Source organism: Phodopus roborovskii, unplaced genomic scaffold (genome assembly GCF_943737965.1).
Source record: "Phodopus roborovskii unplaced genomic scaffold, PHOROB, whole genome shotgun sequence".
Taxonomy (NCBI): Eukaryota; Metazoa; Chordata; class Mammalia; order Rodentia; family Cricetidae; genus Phodopus; species Phodopus roborovskii.
The window spans coordinates 6,956,782-6,979,219 of record NW_026126638.1 but is presented as its reverse complement, the minus strand read 5'-3'; the positions used below and the strand labels follow the sequence as shown (position 1 = coordinate 6,979,219).

Here is a 22,438-nt window from a genome sequence, read left to right as displayed (position 1 = left end):
AACTTAAATTAGCAGCAGCAGTGATATTAATAGCTTTTGATGGTGTGTATGCATGCGTGTGAGCATGCATGAGAGAGACATGTGTGTAGGCACCGGTGAGGAAATCCTCAGGAGTCAGTTCCAGGCATCAAACTCAGGTTGTCAAGCTTGAGTGGAACCATTTTAGCCTGATGGGCCATGTCGCTGGCCCTGGATTTAGGTTTCTTATTGGTTAGGACACAACAGAAAGAGATGGCAAAATTACACAGGGCCAAGCCAACTTCTGTGTGCTTTACTATGTGTGCTGTAGAGCTGAGCTGCTTCTTTTCTTTCTTTCTTTCTTTCTTTCTTTCTTTCTTTCTTCCTTCCTTCCTTCCTTCTTTTCTTTTTTCTTTTCTTTCTTTCTTTCTTTCTTTTTTTTTTGTATCTTTTGAGAGGAAGGTCTAACACTGTGTAGCCCAGGCTGCCCTCAAACTCATTATGTCACCCATGCTGACCTTAAAGTCACAGCATCTTCCTTTCTCAGCCTCCCAACTGCTAGGTTCAGAGAATGAGCTAGAACCAGAGCATGGTCATATTTGGGGGGGCGTGGTCATATTTTTATAGTATGTATGTAAACAGTAAATGTCTAACGTAAAGCATCCTTTCTCACCTCACGGTGACGAGTTCATTATGAAGAGACAGCCATTCTCAGTGCAATTACATGCACTTTAAAGCTAGTAAAATCCATGGCCCCCTTAATGAAACCCGTAGTGCATGAATTCACTTTGTAAGTTACAGCAGGGTATGGTTTTGGACATTATTTAGTTGCTACCAAGTTAAAAGCAATCTTCATTAGACTTGGAATGTATCTTCTTAGACAATCGCATGTAACAAAACTTCCTTTCGCTGGGGCTGCCTCCAGGGAGTTGGCTTGACTTTCCTGTAATGCCGATACCCCTTCCCTGCTCCATCCTTCACCTGCTGCTTCTTTGGGCACAAAGAGCACCCATCTACTCAATGGCCCAGCTTTGAGGCCAGTTGACAATAGCAGACTTCAAATTACTCCATCAATAGACATGTAAATAGCCACTATATAATAGTACTTCATGGGAGGGTCCCTGGGGGAAAAGAAAATCAGTGACCCTTGGGAGGTGCACTGTCTGCCCCACCTGCCAAACCATCTTTACCTCCGGGTGCCCTCCAGGATGCTCCACTCCCCCAAATCCACCCCTGCAGAGTGACCAAACCAGCAGAATCCCATCCCAAGCTCAAGTTTGTCAAGGACTTCCCTATCAGTTAAGATTTGCATTTGGCAGTTAGTAACAGAGCCCAGAAACAGTAGTGGCATAAACCCGATAAAAGTTTATTTTTCTTTTCTGTAAAAGAATTCTGGAGATAAGAGACGCAGGGCTGGTAGGGCCTCGACTATATAGCTCCTGTATCTCTCCCCTCCACAATGGACCTTCTATCCTTACAGACAAAGACGCCTCCTCAGGTTGCTTCCGCCTTCTCCATCTTGTGGACAGCAGCGGGGGACAGATGGGCTCAAGGCAAGCTTCTTTTGTGATCACCTCAGGGCTCACCACGGTCCAGCATACATTGTGAGCAGCCCCTAAGAAACCATAAATGCAAAAAAAAAAAAAGTTTTTAATTTATTATTTGCATATGCATGTGGGTGCATGCATGTGTGTGGAGGTCAGAAGAAAACCTATAGGAGCCAGCTCCCCCTATTATGACGCAGGTCTGAAGAATGGAAGCCAGACCAAACTTTACTTGCTGAGCCACCTGTCTGCCCCAAAACATAATTTTGTGGCAACAACAGAGGAGACAATTTATCACTCACAAAACTTCAGCAAATATCAACAGTGTAGACCAGCAACCCCAGACCCCTGCAAGTGGATAGAGACAAGTATGATTTCAAGCAGTTTGCACAGAGAGTTCCAGGCCACCATAAGCTACATAGCAAGACCCTGTCGTGTTATTCTAACACTTTAGCTGGAAGCAGGAGGATCAGTAGTTTAAGGTCATCCTTGACTACAGCCTGGGCCATGTGAGACCCTGCTCATAAACAAACAAACAAACAGTATACAATATACTGTATAGTAAAATGTATAATATGCAGTATACAAACAGTATACCAATGTTGGAAACTATAGTTTGAAACTCTTACAAGGGCACTTTGTTATAAAACTATGTAATTAGGGACTGGGTATATAGGTGATCAGTACTAAGTGTTTATCTAGTATATGCAAGGCTCAAAGTGTGGTCCCTAGCACGGGAGGTGGAGGGTGTTAATAATAAAGTAAAATGTGGCTCACGATATTATCTGAAATCCCTAGAATTAAGTATTTCACCTGTTGCATTAAGAGACTGCACCTGCAGTAAAATGTACAGTATTACACCAAGAAAGTAAGGATGGGTACAGTAAGAGGCAACTTTTGATACATTCAAAGTTAAAGTAAACCCACAAAACTTTGCAGTGTGTGTGTGTGTGTGTGTGTGTGTGTGTGTGTGTGTGTGTGCGTGTGTGCGTGTGTGCGCGCGCGCCAATGTCTTCCTCAGTCAATGCCCACCTTACTTTTGTATTTCTAAACTGTATTTATTACTATGTAATAGTAATGCACCTGTGTGAGCTCCACGACACTCCCGTTAAGCCCAAAGGCAATCTTCATAGCATTCTCTCCTTCCACCTTTATGTGGGTTACCAGGATTGAACTCAGGCCACCAAGCTTCCTCAGCAAGCCACTTTACCTACTGAGTCATCTCGCCAGTCCTCCATGTTAGTTTTTGAGAATGTCTCTCTGAATCAGTTCTGTCAGGCTGGTAGGCCAGTGAGCTTCAGGGATTGCCTATTTCTACCTCCCCAAGAAGGGAACTTCAGGCACATGCCACGGAGCCTAGCTCTTTACTTGAGTGTTGGGAATCCACATTCCATTGCTGATGCTTATGGGACAGCTATTTTACTCATTGAGCCATTTCCCAGCCCTTCATCATTTTCGAAAAAGATCTCATATAACCCTGACTGACCTTGACCCTCACCTCCCAAGTGTTGAAATCAGCGGTGTATAGGCCATGCCCATCATCGAGGTAATTTAGAGGATGGAGGAAAAATTGCACAGGCTAGTGCAGAAGCTGCCAGGCTGCTGACTCACGGACCCAGGTGCTTGTGTGGGACATGCAGCCACAGCGACTTTCTAGAAGGATGCTGGACAACCTCTGAAAGTACAAGTGGAAGCCATCTGCACAGAGCAGAGGCATGATGGCTCAGTGCTACTTCTCACAGAGTGCTACTCCAGGGCTCAGCTGGCACAGCGATTGGCCAGTGTATATGAAGTCCTGGGCCTGATGCTCTGCGCCTCCTAAAGATAAAAGGTGATGCACACCTGTGACCTCAGTGTGGACAGGCAGACACGGGGGGGATCCCACAGCCCACTGGCCCGCCCTTCTACACAGTTGGAGCATTCCAGGTTCAAAGGGAGTCCTTGGTTTAAAATAAAGTATAGAGCAATAATTTTCAACCTTCCTAAGGCTATGACCCCTTTAATACAGTCCCTCGCGTTGTGGTGACCCTCCAATTGCAAAATTATTTTTGTTGTTACTTCATAACTGTAGTGTTGCTACTGTCATGAATCATAATGTAAATATTTTTGGAAGTGGAGGGTAGCCAACCAGTGGGTCACGGCCCACAGGTTAAAAACCACTGGTATAGAGCAATAAAGGAAGACTCCTGATAGCCACCTCTGGCCTCTGCAAAAGTACACACACACACACACACACACACACACACAGGTGCGCGTGTGCTCATACACATAGGTCCTCTGCTCCTGGGTAGGGAGTGTGTCATATTCTACAGAAACAATGTAATAAAATGCTGACTACAGCATAACTATTGTTCATGCGGAACTTTTAGCTAGCTCTTCACATGTATTAATTTGTTTTCTAGAAAAAAAAAAAAAAGATGCTTTTCAACATAAAGCCAGGCATGGTGGTGCACGCCTTTAATCCAAGCTCTAAAGATGCAGAGGCAGGTGGGTCTCTGTAAGTTCAAGGCCAGCCTGGTCTACATGGCAAGTTTCAGGACAGTCAGGGCTATATAGTGAGACCCTGGCTCAAGTTTTAATAATTACAATAAAGATTATTCAGAGAGACACACCTGGGAGTGAGGGATAGCACACGCCTGTTTTCTTTAGAAGCAGGAGGATCAAGAGTTCTAGGCCAGCCTGGTCTATATAAGATTTTTGTTTCGGGGGTGGGGGGGTGGGGGGGATGTAATTAGGGCAAGTTCTCAGTCCAAGTACACAAGAGAAACTCATTGTTATCAACGCTCCACTGAAGGTCCCAGGAGAGCCCCTTTTCTCCTCTAGATAACCAACCCGACACGCCTCCATTGTACACCCTCTTTCCCACGGTCAAAGAAGCAGCCAGGGACATCAGAGGTCCAACTCTTTTCAGGTGTATGGTACCAGTGCAGCCCCAGCCCTGGCATTCAGTTTGGGATCCCGGAGATAAGCAGCCACTAACCTTCGGCTCACTTTCCATCAGCACCACTCCTTTGAATGAAGATTGCTTTTATTTCGTCCTGTTTAGAAAGGGAGAGCCCGGTGGCAGAGGTGTGGGGGTGAGGACCGGGACACAGGGCAGTGGGGGGGGAGGACAGTGTGGGGGTGGGGAGTGGAAGGGTGGAGGACAGGGACATGGGGACATGGGACCACCAACACAGGGCAGTGGAGGAGAGCAGAAAAGGGAAACAGAGCTGATAAGATGTAGGGGTTAGTTCAGGGCAGAGCTGAGAGCTATTATTTTCAAGAATTATGAAAGATGAGGCTTTCAACTTTTCTCTCTCTCTCTTTTGAGGAAGATCTTGAGCTCACTATGTAGCTGAGGATAAACTCCAGCCTCCACCTCCCAGTACTAGGATTAAACATGTGCTCCACCACGGTCAGCTCTTCTTTGGTCTTAGTTTTTGTTTGTCTGTTTGTTTGTTTTTGTTTTTTGATGTGAGAGTTTACTCTGTAGCCCAGGCTGGCTTATAATTCACTATGCTGCCCAGGCTGGCCTCAAATCCATAGCAATCCTCCATACCCAAGTGGATGGCAGTACAAGTATGAGCTCCCATATCCAACAAGAACCCTTTTCCCCTGAAATATTAAAGGAATAAACAATGGGAGACTGAGGATATAGCTGCATTAGTAACGTGTTCATCTAGCACTGCCTAAGACTGGAGTGGGGGTGCTCACCTCAAACCCTAACACTTGGAGGCGGAGAGAGGCAGGAAGATGGGAAGTTCAGGGCCATCCTCAGCTACGCATGAATGGCCGGGGAGACTGGGTTGGGGGTTACAGATCACTTTCACGAGCTCCAAACAAACCTGAGTTGAAGCCAAAGAAATAAACAGAATAGCATCAATTTGCTAAATGAAAAACCCAAAGGTAGGTAACACTAATGGTGGCCTTTGCCCTGGCAACTGACCAACTCTAGTACTGTGCCACTTTAGCCAGCAGAGGGCTCTCTTTGCTAATCTTCAAGTTCCAAATAACAAAACAACAACAACAAAATAATCCCTGGGTTGCTACTCACCTGAGCTAAGGTAATGAAGAAACAGCAGGAAAGGGCAGCAAACTCCTCCAATCACAGCACTGCACAGAAGGAAGCTGAGCCAAGAGGATCAAAGCAGACTAGCCTGGGGAATAGTCTAGAAACTGATAATGGTAATAGTTTGAAGAAAAAAAAAAAAAATAGGAGAAAAAACTGACTGTGGATGTGACGGCATATACCTACAAATCCAGCCTTTGGGAGACCGAGACGGGAAGATGAGGATTTCAAGGATTTCAAGGCCAACCTCTTCTTCTCAGGTAACTTAAGACCTACCTGAGCTACATTAGACCTTATCTCAGAAAACACAGAAATAGGGGCTAGGGAGGTGGGTGGCTCGGTGGTAAGAGCACTTGTTGCCCTTTTGGAGGACCTGGATTTGATTCCCAGCACTTAATGTGATAATTCATAACTCTGGTTCTAGGGTATCCTGCACCCTCTCCTGACCTCCACATGTATGTGGTGCACATAGCATATATGTAGGCAAACACTTATATACATGAAATAAACAAAAACAATTTAAAACAACACAGAAATGAGAAACAAACACACCAAAAAAAGGTGCTGAGAGCCTATAGGATGGCTCAACAACTAAAGGGGCTTGCTGCCAAGCCTGACAACCTGAGTTCAAACCCTAGAACTGGATACATGCGAAGAAGAGAAGTGATTCCCAGTGTTGTCCTCTTTCCTTCACACATTTGCTGGGGCATATGCTCATGAGCGCGCGTGAGCACACACGAGCACGCGCACACACACACATTAAATAATCAATTAAATTTTTGTCTTTGTTTAGTCTGGTTTTTGTTTTTTTGAGACAGGGTTTCTCTTTGTAGCTTTGGAGCCTGTTCTGGAGCTCACTCTGTAGACCAGGCTCACTCTGTAGACTCAAACTCTAACTCACAGTGATCTATCTGCCTGCCTCTGCCTCCCGAATGCTGGGATTAAAACATGGCCACCACCACCTTGCTTCATTAAGTTTTTAAATACTGAGTTCTTTAAAGAAAATGAGTCTTTTGTTCATCCCAAGGCTATTTGCTCACACAGTCAGAGAGAAAACACCAATTGAACCTAAAATAGCACTAGCAGCCACTTATTAATGACGATAAAAAGGGAACTCGGGCTAAAACCAGTAACTGGGTGGAGCAGTAGGTCTACCTCCTGAGGTCTCTGACTCAGCATGCTGACTCTAGCTTGGGAGCTGGCCTTTCTCTCGCCCTTCTAAGCTGGTGGTGGAACCCAGGGTTATTATGTTGCTAAGCAAAGCTCCCTGCTGCTGAGTGGCACCTCCAGCCTCTGGCCTCTTTGAAAACCTAACTCACATCTTTGTGGCTACTGTGTGCTCAAGCCTGCCATCCTATATCTGGCTCACTTCATGAAGCCATAGTTTTTCTTTTCACATTCTTTGTGTGTGTGCATGCACGAGCAGGCTTCAGAGTGCTAAGCAACATATTGAGGAAAGATAAGGACTCACAGCTGGGCTGGGAGTGGTGGCATATGCTCATTATCTGGGTGCTTGGGAGGTGAAGGAGGAAGGGTCAGAAGCTCCGGGTCTGGGGCCTGGAGAGATGGCTCGGTAATTAAGAACACATACTGCTCTTACTAAAAACCCACATGGGGCAGTGCCCACCACCTAGAACTCTATCTCCAGGGGTTCTGACGCACTCTTGACCTCTGAGGACACAGCATACACACGAGCAAACATACAAGTACATAGTCATATTTTGTTTGTTTGTTTGTTTGTTTTTCTAGACAGGGTTTCTCTGTGTAGCTCTGGCTGTCCTGGAACTCACTCTGTAAACCAGGCTGACCTTGAACTCATAGAGATCCACCTGCCTCTGACTCCCTGGGATTAAAGGTGTGCATCACCACCTCCCGGCCACACAGACATAATTTTAAAAAATAAAAATAGAGGTTTTTGGACTAGAGAGATGGCTCAGTGGTTCAGAGCACTTGTTGCGATGACAGAGATGCCAGGCAGGTTCTAGCACCCACATGGTAGGTAACAACATAGGTAACTCCAGTTCCAAAGGGTTCTGATGCCTTTTTCTGATCCCCAGGGGCATTGCACACATGTGGTGTACAGACTTACATGTGGCCAAAGCGCTCGCCCACATAAAAATATAAATAAATCTTTAAAGAAAAAGTTCAAGATGCGCCTCTGCTGAGCAGTTCCAGGTTCAGTGAAAGCTGTCTCGAAAATAAGCTGGAGAACGAATGAGGAAGACGCTCAACTTCAGCCCCTGGCTTCCATATCCGCACACAAGTACACATCCAAATGAATATGCACAATTGCCTCCTAAAACGTTTATTCCGTTTATTTCTTTAGTGGGTGTGGGCGGCACATGAGAGGGCATACATATGCCACAGGCAAGCATGTGGCAGTCAGAGGACATCTTGTGGGAGGGGCTCAGTGTTCTTTTTCTACCATGTGGGTTCCGGGATCAAACTCTGGTTGTCGGGGTTGGCAGCAGCCTTTACCTACTGAGCAATCTCCACAGCCCTGTTTTAGTTTCTTGAGACAAGGTCTCATGTAGCCCCGCTTGGTTTCAAACTCCTTGTGGAGCTCAGGCTGACGTCTCCCTGCCTCTCTTGTTCGGTTTCCAGCACGCTTAGGGCATTTCTAGATTGTCTTTTCTTCATTTTTCTATTTAACATCAGATAGCATTACATCCGCAGATGAGTTAAGAGGGGTGTGTCGCGTGTTTGGTTTCCATGGCACATAAGGGAGGTATAGTTATCATCCCCATTAACTCAGGGATGCCTTAACAAACCACAGAGAATGAAGCCTCTTCCATCTTTTCAACCACATGGGATCCTATCGGGAACATTATTACCCAAACTCATATTCCTTGATCTTTGGCAGCTGGCATACCCAGAGATGCCGCCTGCGAGACCAGTTCCTGCCTCTGTGAGTTACTCAGAACACTGTACAGGGAAAATCGTCTCACATTTCCATCAGCTGGCCAGTCTCTAGCTGCCACTCTGCACTTGGCTGACCTGAGCTAGGTCACAGAGTTTTGGGTGCACGAGGTCACTCACCCAATCTTTCCATTTGCAGATGAGAACATTCTAATTTGTGATTTCCTGCAGGGACATTAGACAAGATGACTTATAGGTTCCTTCTGGCTCCGGTCCCAGGATCCCTGCTTCCTTGTCGGCATCATGCATTCCACTGACATAGATCAGGTTATTTTCCAAGAAAGCTAAGTTCCTAATTTTTAGCCACAAACCACATATTCACAGGAGTCAAAGGAAAACAATAGTGTCGTCGTGTAGGATGAGCAATGGACATATACGATCTTATTTGAAAAAAGAAAACCACGTGACACTATAACTTGATGGCTTAAACGAGCCAAACACTGCTTCATTCTGCAACCGATCTCAGGTCAGACTGTTATCATCAACATGACTAGTGTATTGTATTCACAGGCTCCAGTCTGCTTGAGGAGCTGGACAGGAATGTAATCACTACAGAGGATTAGGTAAGACTTCTATCCGATAAATGCTATGACGGGGCCTCAGAACTTCAGTTTTATGCTCTGAAAGTTTGAGGCTTGAGTAGCGGTGTCTAACTGAGCAAAGATGTAGAAGCTAAAATCTAAAATCTTTCTCCAGGCCAAACTGTGCTAGCAATAAATAAATAAACTAAAAAACAAAACAAAACAAAACAAAAAACAGGGAATCTTAAAAAAAAAAATCCATCCCCAAGGTCTAGGCATGATGGTACCCCTCCTTTAATCCCAGAATTAGAGAGGAAGTTTGAAGTCAGTCTGATCTATATAGCAAGTACCGGGTCAACTAACACTAACTTAACAACTTAACAACTAACTAAGACCCTGCATAGAAAAAAAAAAAAATCTGTTCCTAAGATTGAGCCATAGTAGTACCTACCTGTAATCCCAGAACTTGGGGGTTGAGGCAGGAGGATCAGGAGTTCAAGGTCCTCTTTGGTTATGTGGGGAGTTTAAGGCTAGTCTGGGATACATGGACTTTGTTTAATAGCTAATTCTGTCAGCTTCAGGGCCATTGAGATAGCTCAGAGGATAAAGGCACTGGCCACTAAGCCTGACCTCCTGAGTTTGATCCCTGGGACTCACATGGTGGAAACAGAGAATTAACTCCTGAAAGTTGGCCTCTGATCTCCCTGCATGTGCACACACACAGAAATAAATGTTTAAAAATGATATATAAAGCCAGGAGTAGTAGTGCACACCTTTAATCCCAATGCTTAGGAGGCAGAGGGAAATGGATTTCTGTGAGTTCCAGGCCGGCTTAGTGTACATAGAAAATTTCAGACCAGCCAGGGCCATGTACAGAGAGACTTTGTTTCAAATTAAAAATAAATAAATCAGTAGGTACAATGTGTGTATACATTTGTACACACATGTATGTACACTGCCAATTAGACAAGCTCTAGAATTGCTTTGTCTTAGTTTACTTCCTGTTGCTGTGATAAAATATCATGACTAAAGCAACTTGAAGGAGAAATGGTTTTTGTTTAGTTCACAGTTCCAAGCTATAGAACATCATAAAAGGGAAGTCCCAAAGGCAAGAGACTGAGTCTGCTGGTCACACTCCATTCAGTCAGGGACAGACAGCAGTGAATGCATGTGCACTCGTGCTGAGATCGGTTTCTCCACTCTTACACAGCCCAAGATCCTCTCCTGAGAGTATGGTGCCTTGTTGTCCCACACCAATTAACGCAGAAGATAATTACCCAGAGGCATGCCCAGCAGCCCACCTCCCAGGAGGGTCTAGATTCTGTCAAGCTGACTATTCCTAGGAACCATTACACGCCTAAGAGTCTCTCTCTTCTCTCTCTGCCTCTCTCTCGACAGTTTCTACTGAGATTGAAATATTTGATGGGAGACGTCATTCTGTAAATGTTTCTCTTATTGGTTAATGAATAAAGCACTGTTGGCCAATAGGAAGGCAAGATAGGCGGGACTAGGAGACAAGGAGGATTCTGGGAGATGAAGCACTGGAGAGTCAAGATGTAGGGACTTGAGAAGAAGGCCTGACCCTCTCTCTGGTAAGATAAGACCGCGTGGAAACACTTGGATTAATAGAAATGGGTTAATGTTTAAGACAGAGCTAGCCAACAAGAAACACTAGTAACTGGCCAACAGCTTTATATCTAATACAACATCTCTGTGTGTTATTTGGGGCTGATGCAGCTGTGGGACCAGGCTGGTGGGAAAACTGCTCGTAACATTACATCAAACAGGGAAGGTTTTTAAAGAAGGAATGTAAACAACTCAAAAGAGCTTCTGGAAGTCCCTGAAACGAACACGATTCACTGTGCCCCTCCCTGCCAGAATAATAAGTAATAATTGCCTGAAACAATAAAAGCTGAGAATACCTCTCAGAACAGAACAGACCAGCTACCATGGAGAAGCAGACACCCGCCGAGCTGCCCGGAAGAGGTTTGGACTGATGAGGCACCTGAAGGACACTCACTCTCGAACCTGTCAAGCCTCCTGCAGCTGTGCAGTGTGCTCCAGGTTTTCAACTTTGTGGCCTGTCACCAGGGCTGGGGTGGGCTTTTGGTGATGCTGCTGTCTCTGAGTCGTTTCTGCTCCTGTAAGTAACCCCTCACCCATATTCCTTTAAGTAACACCAATAAAACTCCACAAGTTGGACTTGGGTGGTATCTGTACTCCGGTCTGTTGTGGGTTCCCTATCTGGGGTGAGTAGATGTGTGTGTTGTATCTCCCCAGGAAAGTTTTGTCTCACAACACCATCCTAAATGTGAGTGGCACTGGCCCCAAGGAGGACCAGAGTTTCAGATTAAATAAAAAGGAGAAAGTATGCCAAACTCCATCATTCTTCACTCTCTCTGTTTCCTGACTTCAGAAGCAATGTCACCGGCTGCCTCATGCTCCTGCCAGTTAGTATACTAACACACACACACACACACACACACACACACACACACAGTCACCTGAGCCTGTGAAAATAAAATCAGTCACACAGAACTGATCCCGTGGAAGAACAGATTAGCAACATCATGGAAGAAGCAGCAGCCAGTGTAGAAGGTTGGGTCACTACAGATCAGAGGATGTCCCCAGCCCCAGATACTGAGAGAAAACCAATGAAGAACGGAGACACTGCAGAGAAGCTTGGGGTAAAGACAGATGAAAAGAAGACCAAGAAGACTTCCGAGGAGACAGGGCTGCAGAGCCCTGATGGAGCCAAGAAGTCTAGGTCTAGGGGCAAAGTCAGTGGGGAAAGAACTTACTCAGGGTTTGGAGGACACAGTGAGATTCCCCAGCCGCATGCAGCCAAGGAGAAAACGAGCGAGAAAAGCGCTGAAAGGAGTCTGGGAGATTCCAGTGTTGGGCGCTTGAGGTCCAGAAAAACTGGACAGTGAACCTCAGCCAAGAGTAACTCTAGGGACAAAAAAAAAAAAAAAAATCCAAGAAAGGATGAAGACATTTTTTAACAACAAGAAATTAGGAACAATAAGTCACAGAGACCGTGGAAATATGTAGCAAGACATTTAAGCAGGAAAAATTGGCTTAGTGACAAATTCCAGTCTGATTTTTACCTGCAGTGTAACAGAGAACTATAAATAATGCTGCCCGTGTTTAAGGGAGGAAGCTGTAAGCTTTCCTGGTTGCACTCTCTTCAAACTGCAATGGAGAGCATGATGGGCATCTCTAGGGATCTCAGAGCAATACCAATTTCAAAGTTTCAGAGTGGGCAGGCAGAAGAGTGGCCCTCTGTCCTGCACAATAAAGCTCCGACGTTAAAAACAAACAAACAAATCTATGCCTTTGAAAGGGGAAAAAGAAGGACCCTGGCCACTCTCCTGGAAGTGAGCGAGCACTGGGAGCTGGGCAGCTGCTGGAGCAGGAGCCAGAGCAGGCTCAGGTACAAGATAGGAAAGTCGTGGAAACAGGTTGGTGGCTTGTAACTATAATCCAAGCACTTAGGGCTGAGGCAGGAGAATTGCTACTACTTCAAAGTCATCTTGGGCTACATAGAATTCTAGGACAGGTTGGACTACACGAGTTAGAGCCTGAGGAGTTGGAGAGGGAAAAGACAGGGGAAGAGAGAAGTTTTAACGTCTTAGGTAACCTTCCAGGCCAGTGGTTCTCAGTGGAACTCTTCCTAACGCCACGACTCTTTAATACAGCTTGTCTTATTGTGGTGACCCCCAACCACAAAAGTATTTTCGTTGCTACTTCATAACTGTGATTTTACAACCATTATGAATCATACTCTAAGAATTTCTGGAGAAAGAGGTTTGCCAAAGGGACAGAGACTCAGAGGTTGAGAACCACAGTTCTAGGACCCTAAATTTTCCACCAGAATGTCTCATTCCATAAACATTGCTCTGATTGCTTTTTGTGCTCATACAACAGGGCCAAATTCGAATAAATCAAAACTGCTAAGAGATGCTTCATGTTTTTGGTTGTCCCATTGCTGGAGACTGAATCCATATACAAGTGCTTCCCCCACCCCGCCCACCTATAACGCAGTCCTACCAGGCACGTTTTAGAGTGTGTACTGCCCTTACAGAGGACCCAGAAGATCATTCCTAACACCCATGGCAAATGGCTCATAACCAACCCCAACCCCAGACACTCTCTTTCGTCCTCTACCGGCACCCATACACACGTAGCCTACACTCTCACACAGACACATACACGTGATTAAAAAAAAAAAAAAGACAGGGTCTTGTGATGAAGCTTAGGCTAACCTCAAACACTTGGCAATCCCCCTGTCTCTGTTTCCTAAGTGGGAGGACTACAAGTAGGAAGCACCATACTCAGGATCAAGTGTTTTGCTCAGTGACTTTTTTGTCTCAAAAGAAATCTGATAAGTAACAGTACAAGAGCATGCTAGAAAATACATCTGTTTATTTCCCAAAAAGTAAATTTGTAAAAAAAAGAATAGCAAAATAAAGAATATGCATTGCAAACCAACAGTGTATAAGAATGTGTATGCCATGTGTCTGTAAGTGTGGATATTTGTGCATTTGTGTGTATGTGCATATATGTATGTGTGTACTCTGTGTGTTTGTATGTGTATGTAGTGTATATGTGTGTTATGTGTATGTATGTGTGGTGCTATGTGGTGTGCATGTGTGTGTTGTATGTGTGGATATGTATGGATATATGTATAAGCATGTATGTGTGTATGTACATGTATGTATATGTGTGTGGGTAGAAGGGATTTAACATTTTCCCCAAGTTTTGCTATCACCTACCACTACGAATTGTGTATTAGTCTTTCTCCAATGATGTGATGTTTTACATGTCATGAAATAAATAATAGATGACCCGTCAGCTGAGTGTTGTAGCCTGAACCTGGGTTACATGCTTCACACTCTATCAAGAAAAAAAAAAAAATCTACTTGGAACTTTAAAAAGAGACTACAGTTTGAAGGCAAATGACTTGTCGGACAGCATCAGAAGCAGGGTGGCAGGCTTGTGAGAGGGCTGCAGAGGGCACCTGGGTCATCCACAGTAACGAAGGTGATGCCACTAAGCCAAGGCTTAGATAGTTTGAAGACAGAGATCTCATCCTGACTTTAACTCTGAGTTATTCACAAATCCCACAAAACAGTCTCCTTGCTTCCTTGGTCACCAATGAAGCTGGAGAAGTCACTGAGCCTTGGAGAGAAGTAACAGTGAAACTCAAGAATAGCCATGTTTGCTTTGGGGTGTTGTTGTTTCTGACTCAATTTACTTAAACTTTATGGTGTGTGTGTGTGTGTATGCGCCTACTCGTGGGAGCACAGTCTTTTTTTTTTAGTGGTGGGGGGTTGGTTGGTTTGAGATTTGTTGGGTTTTGTTGGTTTTGTTTTGGGGGTGGTTTTAATTTTCTGTCGGTTATGGAGTTAGACATGGATACTGGCCTACAACTCAATGTTGCAGAAACTGGCCTGTAATTGAACCCCTGCCTTCACCTCTGGGGCTCTGGGATTCCTAGCAGGTACTCCCATACACAGCAATGGTCTTTCTGTTCCTTTGTTGTTTGAGCCAGGCTCTCACTGTGTAGCCAAAGCTGTCTCAAATCCATCATCTTTCTGCTCCAGTCTCCCGGTGATGGTATTACAGACAGGTAGGATTATTACCAGCTAATGAATTGCCACTTTGATATATGTGTCCCAACCCTTTTTTACTTCAATATTGTCTTTGTATGTGGGTGAGTTACTGAGTTACTCATTACTACAAATAAAACTATGCTAGACCATTTCAGAAATTACGAGGGATGAGAGAGAATATAAAATTGAATACAAGGCATGTAGACATAATCCAAGTGGTTGGAGACAGACACACGGAGGATCAGTAATTCAAGGCCTGTGTGCTCTACACAAGACCATCTTTCAAAAAAAAAAAAAAAAAAAAGGAAGGAAGGAAACATTTTTTTAAAAGACAAGAGCAGGGGAGTCATTGCTTATCTTATTTACAAATATCCAATTGTTGTTATTTATTATATTCCAGGTGTTGTGCTAAGTACTGCACACATGCTAATTAGTCCATTGGATGGATACAGTGAGATCAGGCCTCACACACACCAAGCTGGCCCTAACCTGGACACAGACAAGGGTGCCCTCAAAACTCCTGATCCTTCATCTCTACCTCCCCAGGACTATAGACATTTCCCACCACACTCATCCTCAAAATGGTTGCTTGAAGTTAGGTGGTGGAGGCTGCCCTCAGCTACAAAGTACATTTGAGGTCAGCCTCAAAACAAACAAACAGCACTTAAGTAACTGGGTCTTAAACCCAAGCAGTCAGAGCTTGAAATCAAACTACTGTACCAGTTATCTGCTGTGACTGCAGAATTCTTTTAGATAGAACATGAACAAACTTTAATTTCTAATACAATTTGTGGATTTGTTTTTCTAATATTTAATTATTTTCAGTTATGTGTGCATGTGTGTCTCTACGTGCACATGTGAACACGGGTAACTGAGGAGGCCAGAAGAGGGCCTGGAGCTGGAGTAACAGGTGGTAGAACTGCCTGACATGGGCACTAGGAACTCAGTTCTCGTCCTCTGCCAGAGCAACAGTGCTCTATTGTTTTGTTTTGTTTTTTGGAGACAACCCTGTATTGTTTTGGAGCCTGTCCTAGAATTAGCTCTGTAGACCAGGCTGGCCTCAAACTCACAGAGATCCGCCTGCCTCTGCCTCCCGAGTGCTGGGATCAAAGGCGTGCGCCACCATAGCCCGGCTGCAGCAAGTGCTCTAAACCGCTTAGCCATCTCTCCAGCCTGGCCTCTGTGCAGTTTATTTTTTGAGTGTGTGATTAAAGACACATAGCTTGAATTTTATCACTTAAAATTGTTTTTAAGAACACAATCCATTGGCATTGAGTATATTCGCATTATTGGGACTGGAGAGATGTCTCAGTAGTTAAGAGCATTTGATGTTCTGGCAGAGGACCCAAGTTCTGTTCCCAGCACCCACATGGGGACTTAAAAACTTCAGTAAGTTCAGTTCCAAAACAACAAATGATGTCTTCTCACCTGAGGGCACCAGGAATGTACTTAGTGCATATATATATATGCAAGAGGGGGAAAAAAAACTGTTATCTACCGGACAATCTTTAATTTTTTCATTCACATTACTGTGCAATCACCATAATTTTTTAACTCTTCTTAAGTGTGCATTCCACACTGAAAAAAGTAATTAAAATTTTTAATTTTATGTCATCACATTTATTGTTATTTTATGTTTTTTTTTTCATAGAAATACCTCCTCCATTCTGATATTTAATTTTCAAAGATTTTCCCTGGGGGCTTGGCTGATGGCTCAATTGGTAAAGTAAAACAGGCAAGAAGACCTGCATTGGATCCCCAGGAGCCATGCAAAAATACGGTCCAAACAGGGCAGATCCCTGAAACGCAATGACCAGCCAGCCTATCTGAATAGATGCGTTTCAGATTTGGTATGAGAACTTCTCTGAAAATAATAATAATAATAATAATAATAATAATGTGGACAATGGTGAATGAAAGACACCTGACCTCAGCCTTTGGCCTACACACACACACACACACACACACACACACACGTACAAATGCCACACACAAATTCTCTCCGGTTTCCTTGTGTATAGTTATGATTTTATATTTTTCTACCCCATTCTTTTCTTTCCATTTTAGATAATTCATTGTGTCTGTGTTTGTGAGGGGGGCTTGGGGGTACATGACATGATGTGTGGAAGACAGAAGACAGGTTTGTTCTCTCCTTCCTCCTGTCCAGGAGTCTCAGGATTGAACTCAGGTTACCAGCTTTTGCCTAGTAAGCCTCTTTACCTACTCAGCTAATTTGCCAGCCCCTCTGCTACATTCTTTCTAATTCTTCAAGAATTTATCCCAGTGAAAAATGTGAGGTAAGGATCCCATTTTATTATTGTCATTTGTGCTGCCGGGTTTTAAATCCAGAACCTTGTGCATGTACGATTCTCCCACCATTACTGTCTAGCCCTTTCTATCTTTCCTTTTTCTCTTTCTTTGTTCTTTTATTTTCAAAGCAGAGTTTCATGTGGTTTGGACTGGGCTCAAACTCACTGCAGAGCTGAGGATGACCTTGAACTCCTGACCCTCTTGGTTCTGCCTTGAAAGTGCTAGAACCACAGGTGTGTGCCACACACATCTGGCCTCCCCTGTTATTTCTTTAAAGCCAACAATAATTAGAGTCAGAAAATTTAAATCCATATTGGACAAAGGAAGCTGGGAAATTTCTGGAAGGGGGTAAGAAAACAGAGCAAAAGAGTTGCTCTCACCAGAAATGAAACCATAGTCGGCATTTATATAAATAACATGGCCCTGGGTACATCAGAGACTGGAGGAAAAATAAAACAAACGGGGGTAGAGCAAGGGAGGGAGAAACATGGGGGGGGGTCAGGGGATGTGACTCAGCGGCATGTGCTAAGCATGTACAAGGCTCTGGGTTGGATCCCCAGTTCCGGAGGGTCATGGGGAGGGTACAGGATAATCAATGTATCGTTAGGTAAGTATAAATGCATAAGTGAAGGTTATCATCTTAATCATGGTCAGTGTATCAAAGAATACACTTCCCTTTTCCATCAGTCTGGGTCACCTGTCAGAGACCCCACCCTAGAAGAAGAATTCCACATCTTCTTCTGGTCCCTTAGAGAGTAGTAAATATGACCTGTTCAAATTTCGGAGTCTGTTTCCTTAATTACTCCTGATATACTGGACTTCCCTGTCTCTCAGCACACAGCAGGGAAGCTATGGTGATCAAGTCTGATTTCATCCGTTATACAGTCATGTGTTGTTGATCCCAGGGACACCTTCTGACCAATGTGTTGCGGCCGTGTGAACACCACAGAGCCGACTATAGACGGCAGAGTCAGCTGCACACCTAGGCTTCAGGACAGAGGCTGCAGCTGCTAGCCTGCAATCTGAGCAGCTTGCTTGTCCTCCATCACATACTTTAAGTGATTGTAAGAATAATGTTTGTATATCGAAACATCTAAGCCCAGAAAAGTAAAACTATTGTAGAAAACAGCTTACACGGCATATGAAACAGTGAGAGAAAATACTGCAGGAAAGATGGGAGGTGGAAGCTGGTTGTGGCCGCTCCTGCCCATTAGTGTCAGCACCGAGAGGCAGACAGGAAGACCAAGTGTGAGAGGCCATGTCGAGTGCATAGTGGTTTGAGGGTCACTCGGCCGTCTCAAAACAAACAAACACAAATACAAACGCTGTAACCGTATAGGACTCTTACCGAGACCAGAACACGCATGTCTGAGAGTTGCCCTGGGGTAATCAGTAACAGGCAATAGCGTGGAGACCACCGACACACACTATTGTGCACTCACTCTATACACACTTGGACACACACACAATTGGACTAGATGTCATTTATTTTAAGCAGTTTCTTTCTTAAGTAATAAATTAGCTTCTACAATATACTGGCTTTTTATAACATTAATTTTTTTTTAACTTTTTTTTTTTCCCCAACTGTGTAACCCAGGCTGTCCTCAGACTCAGTGTGTGTAGCCAAGAATGACTCTGAGGTTCACCTCGAAAGTGCTGGGATTACCAGCATGGACCATTATGCCTGCTTCTTAAAAAAAAAAAATCAACAACAAAACAAAACCCTTTTTAACCTTTGCAGTAAGATCTAGATATTTAAAAATATTGTCTTTGTGTGCTTAATCTGTGAGGTCATTTTTGTTTGTTGCTTGGTGGTTGTTGTTTTGTTTCATTTTGGGATAGACTCGTATAGACCAGGCCTTGTAACTTGCTTTGTAGCTGAAGATGACCTTGAATGTCTGATTCTCCTGCCTCTGCCTCCTGAGTGCTGGGATTACAGGTGTGCACCAGGCTTCTGTAGAGCTGAGGATCACAGCTAGGGCCTGCTCAGGCTAGGTAAGCACTCTGCCTATATCACCAGCCCTTCTGTTTTAATTTACTTTAAAAAAACATTTGGGGTTGGAGAGATGGCTCAGTGGTTAAGAGCACTGACTGCTCTTCCAGTACCCACATAGCCACTCACATGTAATTCCAGCTCCAGGGGACCTGATACCCATGGCAAAACACCAATGCACATAAAACAAAACAAAACAAACAAACAAAAACATTTTTTGTTATTGTTTTGTTATTGTTCAAAGCCAAATTCCAAAATACATTAGCCTACACATTAGCCTACACCGGATCAAGTTCAACATTATTTGAGCCAGGTGTAGTGGCGTACATCTGTAATACAAGTACACAGAAGGCTGAGAAAGGGAGATTGCTTCAAGCTGTAGGTCAGCTACTCGCTGAGTTCAAGGCCAGCCTAAGATCCACTGAATTTTAGTATGTTTGCCTACCATACACAAAGCTCTGGCTTCTATCTGGGTACTAAAAAGTATAATTGATATGACATCTTTTGCCTCCAGCTTTTTATCTGGACTTCCTGGAAGGTGGTTAAGGGTAGTGACATGCCTAAAACAGTTGTCTGTCGTGATGGCAATAATGCATTTGGAAGGACTAACTTGAGACTCTTTTTACAATTAACTTTCACACATATCTAAGTAGGAGTACACCCTAAGATGAGAGCAGAAAGCATGCTTCATTGCTGTGATAAACGCACGAGTCAGTAACAATCATTTAGTACTATTGGGTACTGTACATAACTGCATGGCAGTGCATTTGCACACTTGGCTCGTTTACACCAGCAGCACCACAAATGTGAGTAATGCACACTGCTATGATGTTAGAACAGCTGCGACATTAACACGCAGTACTTTTTCTGCTCCATTCCTGTCCTCTGGGGCCACTGTCAGCAGTAACATATCCCAGTAATTTGGCTCAAACCTAACACTGTTGAAGGATTAAACGGTAGGTGTTGATTCACCAGTAGAGTTCTTTTGTGTGTATACATGTGTCCTGTGTGCACACATCCATGCATGCCCATGTGGAGGTCAGAGGTCATCAGTGACACCTGTTATTAACTGTCATCTCAATGAATCTGGGACTCACTATGTTAGCTAGCATGGATGCCACTGTGACCCAAGAATCTACTTTTCTCTATCCAGTCACCAGCTAAGGGATTAAAAATTTGCACTACCGATGCTGGCTTTTAAAACAGGTTCTAGGAATCCAAATTCAGGTCCTCATGCCTGTGAAGCAGGCACTTAACCCACCAAACATCACCCTCCCTGCCAAGCCCTGGATGCTGGTAGATTTCTACTTAGTGGTTCCAGAGCCTGAGTTTAAGGCCTCTCTTTAACTGAAAAGTTACGGTGAGTGTAGTAGCACACACCTACGGGCCCACCGAGTCAGTAGATTAAAGTCAGAGATCCATTGAGCCCAGGAGTTCAAAGCCAGCAAGACTTCATCTAGGAGGTGGAGGGGGGGAACAAAACACTTTTTAAAATTATTTTTTTCTTTTTGGCCTGGACCTCATAGAGATCCACATGCCTCGGCCTGGTGAGTACTAGGATTAAAGTTGTGTGCCACTATGTCCAATGGGGTATTATTGATGGCCACTTTTGTTTGTACCCTTGTGTGTATGTTTGAGGGGCACGTGCAACCCAGGGTGACCTTAAATCCTCTATGTAGGCAAGGCTGGCCTTGAACTCCCGATCCTCTGGCCTCTGCCTCCTAAGTGTTCAGATTACAAGTGTGCTCCAGCATGCCAAGCTCAAACTTCAAAACCAGTTTGCACACTCATTTGCTGTCTGAATCTGATCTATAACACCCCATCGAAGAACATCCAGTGTTTGATTCTCACTCCAGATAAGGACCTGTTTCCTGAGACTAGATACTCCTTACACCTTAAAGTCCCTCCTTATGTTGGCACATTTTTCCTTATGGATTGCCCACTCTGATTAGGCGGGTCCTCCGAAAGGCAGAAGTGGCCAGTGCACCTCTGACAGAGTCAATAAATACAGCCTAGAGAAAAGCTCAGGGAGGTTGGTTTATGATGGGGGTCATAGACTTGGGAGTCTAGGAGAATGAAACGATTTGTCTGGCCAGTCCAGAATGGGGTAGCTAAAAACTAAAAGCAAGGTACACTGGTTTAGGATCTGTGGAGAGGCCAGGGCTGGGCATCTGGCTAAAACAGCGTGAAGAAGACACAGGGAAAAAAAATTTTTTTTCAAGGAAAAAAAAAGGGGAAGGAAGAAAAGCAAAGAAAAAAAAATAAATAAAAGGTATGTGTATGCTGGCTTCATTAATAGAAAAGTCTGATGTGGGACTACTTTTTATTATTATAAATGTTTAAAAGCTTCACTGCAAAGAGAAACATAGTTGGAGCCTAATTTTAAAAGGTCATCACTTGTATTAGATTTGTGCTACCAAACAAATCGTCCTAAATTTTCAGACCCAGAAATCAAAGGGACTTTATATCCCCTATCTCATCCTTGCTCAAAAACACAAAATAAGAGTTTGTTGGGTTTTTTGTTTGTTTGTTTGTTTTTTCTTTAAGGTTAAAAAAAAAGAAAGAAAAAAAAAGGAAATGGCACCGGCTGCCTTTATCATGATGGATTTTGACTTTCTCACGCCTGGAAATCACACTCTCTTTGCCCCAAATACAGTCTACAGACACACCTCGTATTTGGTTTATTTCCTTAATGGGGAAATACTCATTTCCAGGATACCTACCCGCTCCCACCCTCTCCAAATCTACCTTTCCAAGGCAGGGGAAGGTGAATCCTCGTCGGGTTCCCGCCTGTGCCTTCCTAGTACCTCTGGCCAGCAGCCCCGCGCTCCCTGGACATCCATGAATGTTTGATGCTACATCTCTACCCCAGCCGAAGCTTCCCGCCTGCACTCTGTCAACGGCATTTGCAGAGGGGAGGGGGGGAACTTTTGGAACAGAAAGCTCCACCCATCCTGCTCCCTACCGCCTTCAACCAAACCAGCTAAAGCACCCCACCTCAGGCTACCCAAGAAAGTCTCATCACATGATCGACGGTACTGTAATTTTTTTTTTTTAAACAAGAAAACAAGCAACCAAAAAAAAAAAAAAAAAAAATTCAAACTGCTTGCGCGGGCCAATGGGGAATCAAGGGAAGGTGGGCGGGGGAAGCGCGGCGGGCTGGGCGGAGACCCGCGGACCTGGGGACCGAAGGATTCGTAAAATGCAGCGATCGCACGGTTTGGGTTTTTTTTTTTTTTTTCTTCCAAAACTAAGTTAAGACCGAGGCTCCGCCTGCAGTTGCAGCCTCTCAGATCCACCTTAAATCTTCAGTGGACTCGGTGCAGGGATCAGTGGGCGCAGCCAATGCCAATCAAGTTTACAACCACCAGCCCAGGACCCGGGGTTGGGGGGTGGGGGAGGGATGGTGGGGGCGGTGGACGGGGACTAGAGTGAGGGAAAGAGGCGGGAGGGGGGAGGGAGAGAGAGATCTTCAGTTTATTCCTCCGCATGCACACATGACACACGCATACTGGCAAATACAC

At 44.4% G+C, this 22,438-nt stretch overlaps 1 long non-coding RNA gene across 1 annotated transcript; it reads right to left on the bottom strand.

Annotated features, from left to right (window-relative positions):
* Window positions 1–1,303: 1,303 nt before the first annotated feature.
* Window positions 1,304–21,933, bottom strand: LOC127212985 (uncharacterized). Its single transcript, XR_007833603.1, has 2 exons — window positions 21,663–21,933; window positions 1,304–1,573 (listed from the first exon to the last, which is right to left on the bottom strand). It is a non-coding gene; the product is annotated as an uncharacterized LOC127212985 (long non-coding RNA).
* Window positions 21,934–22,438: the final 505 nt, after the last annotated feature.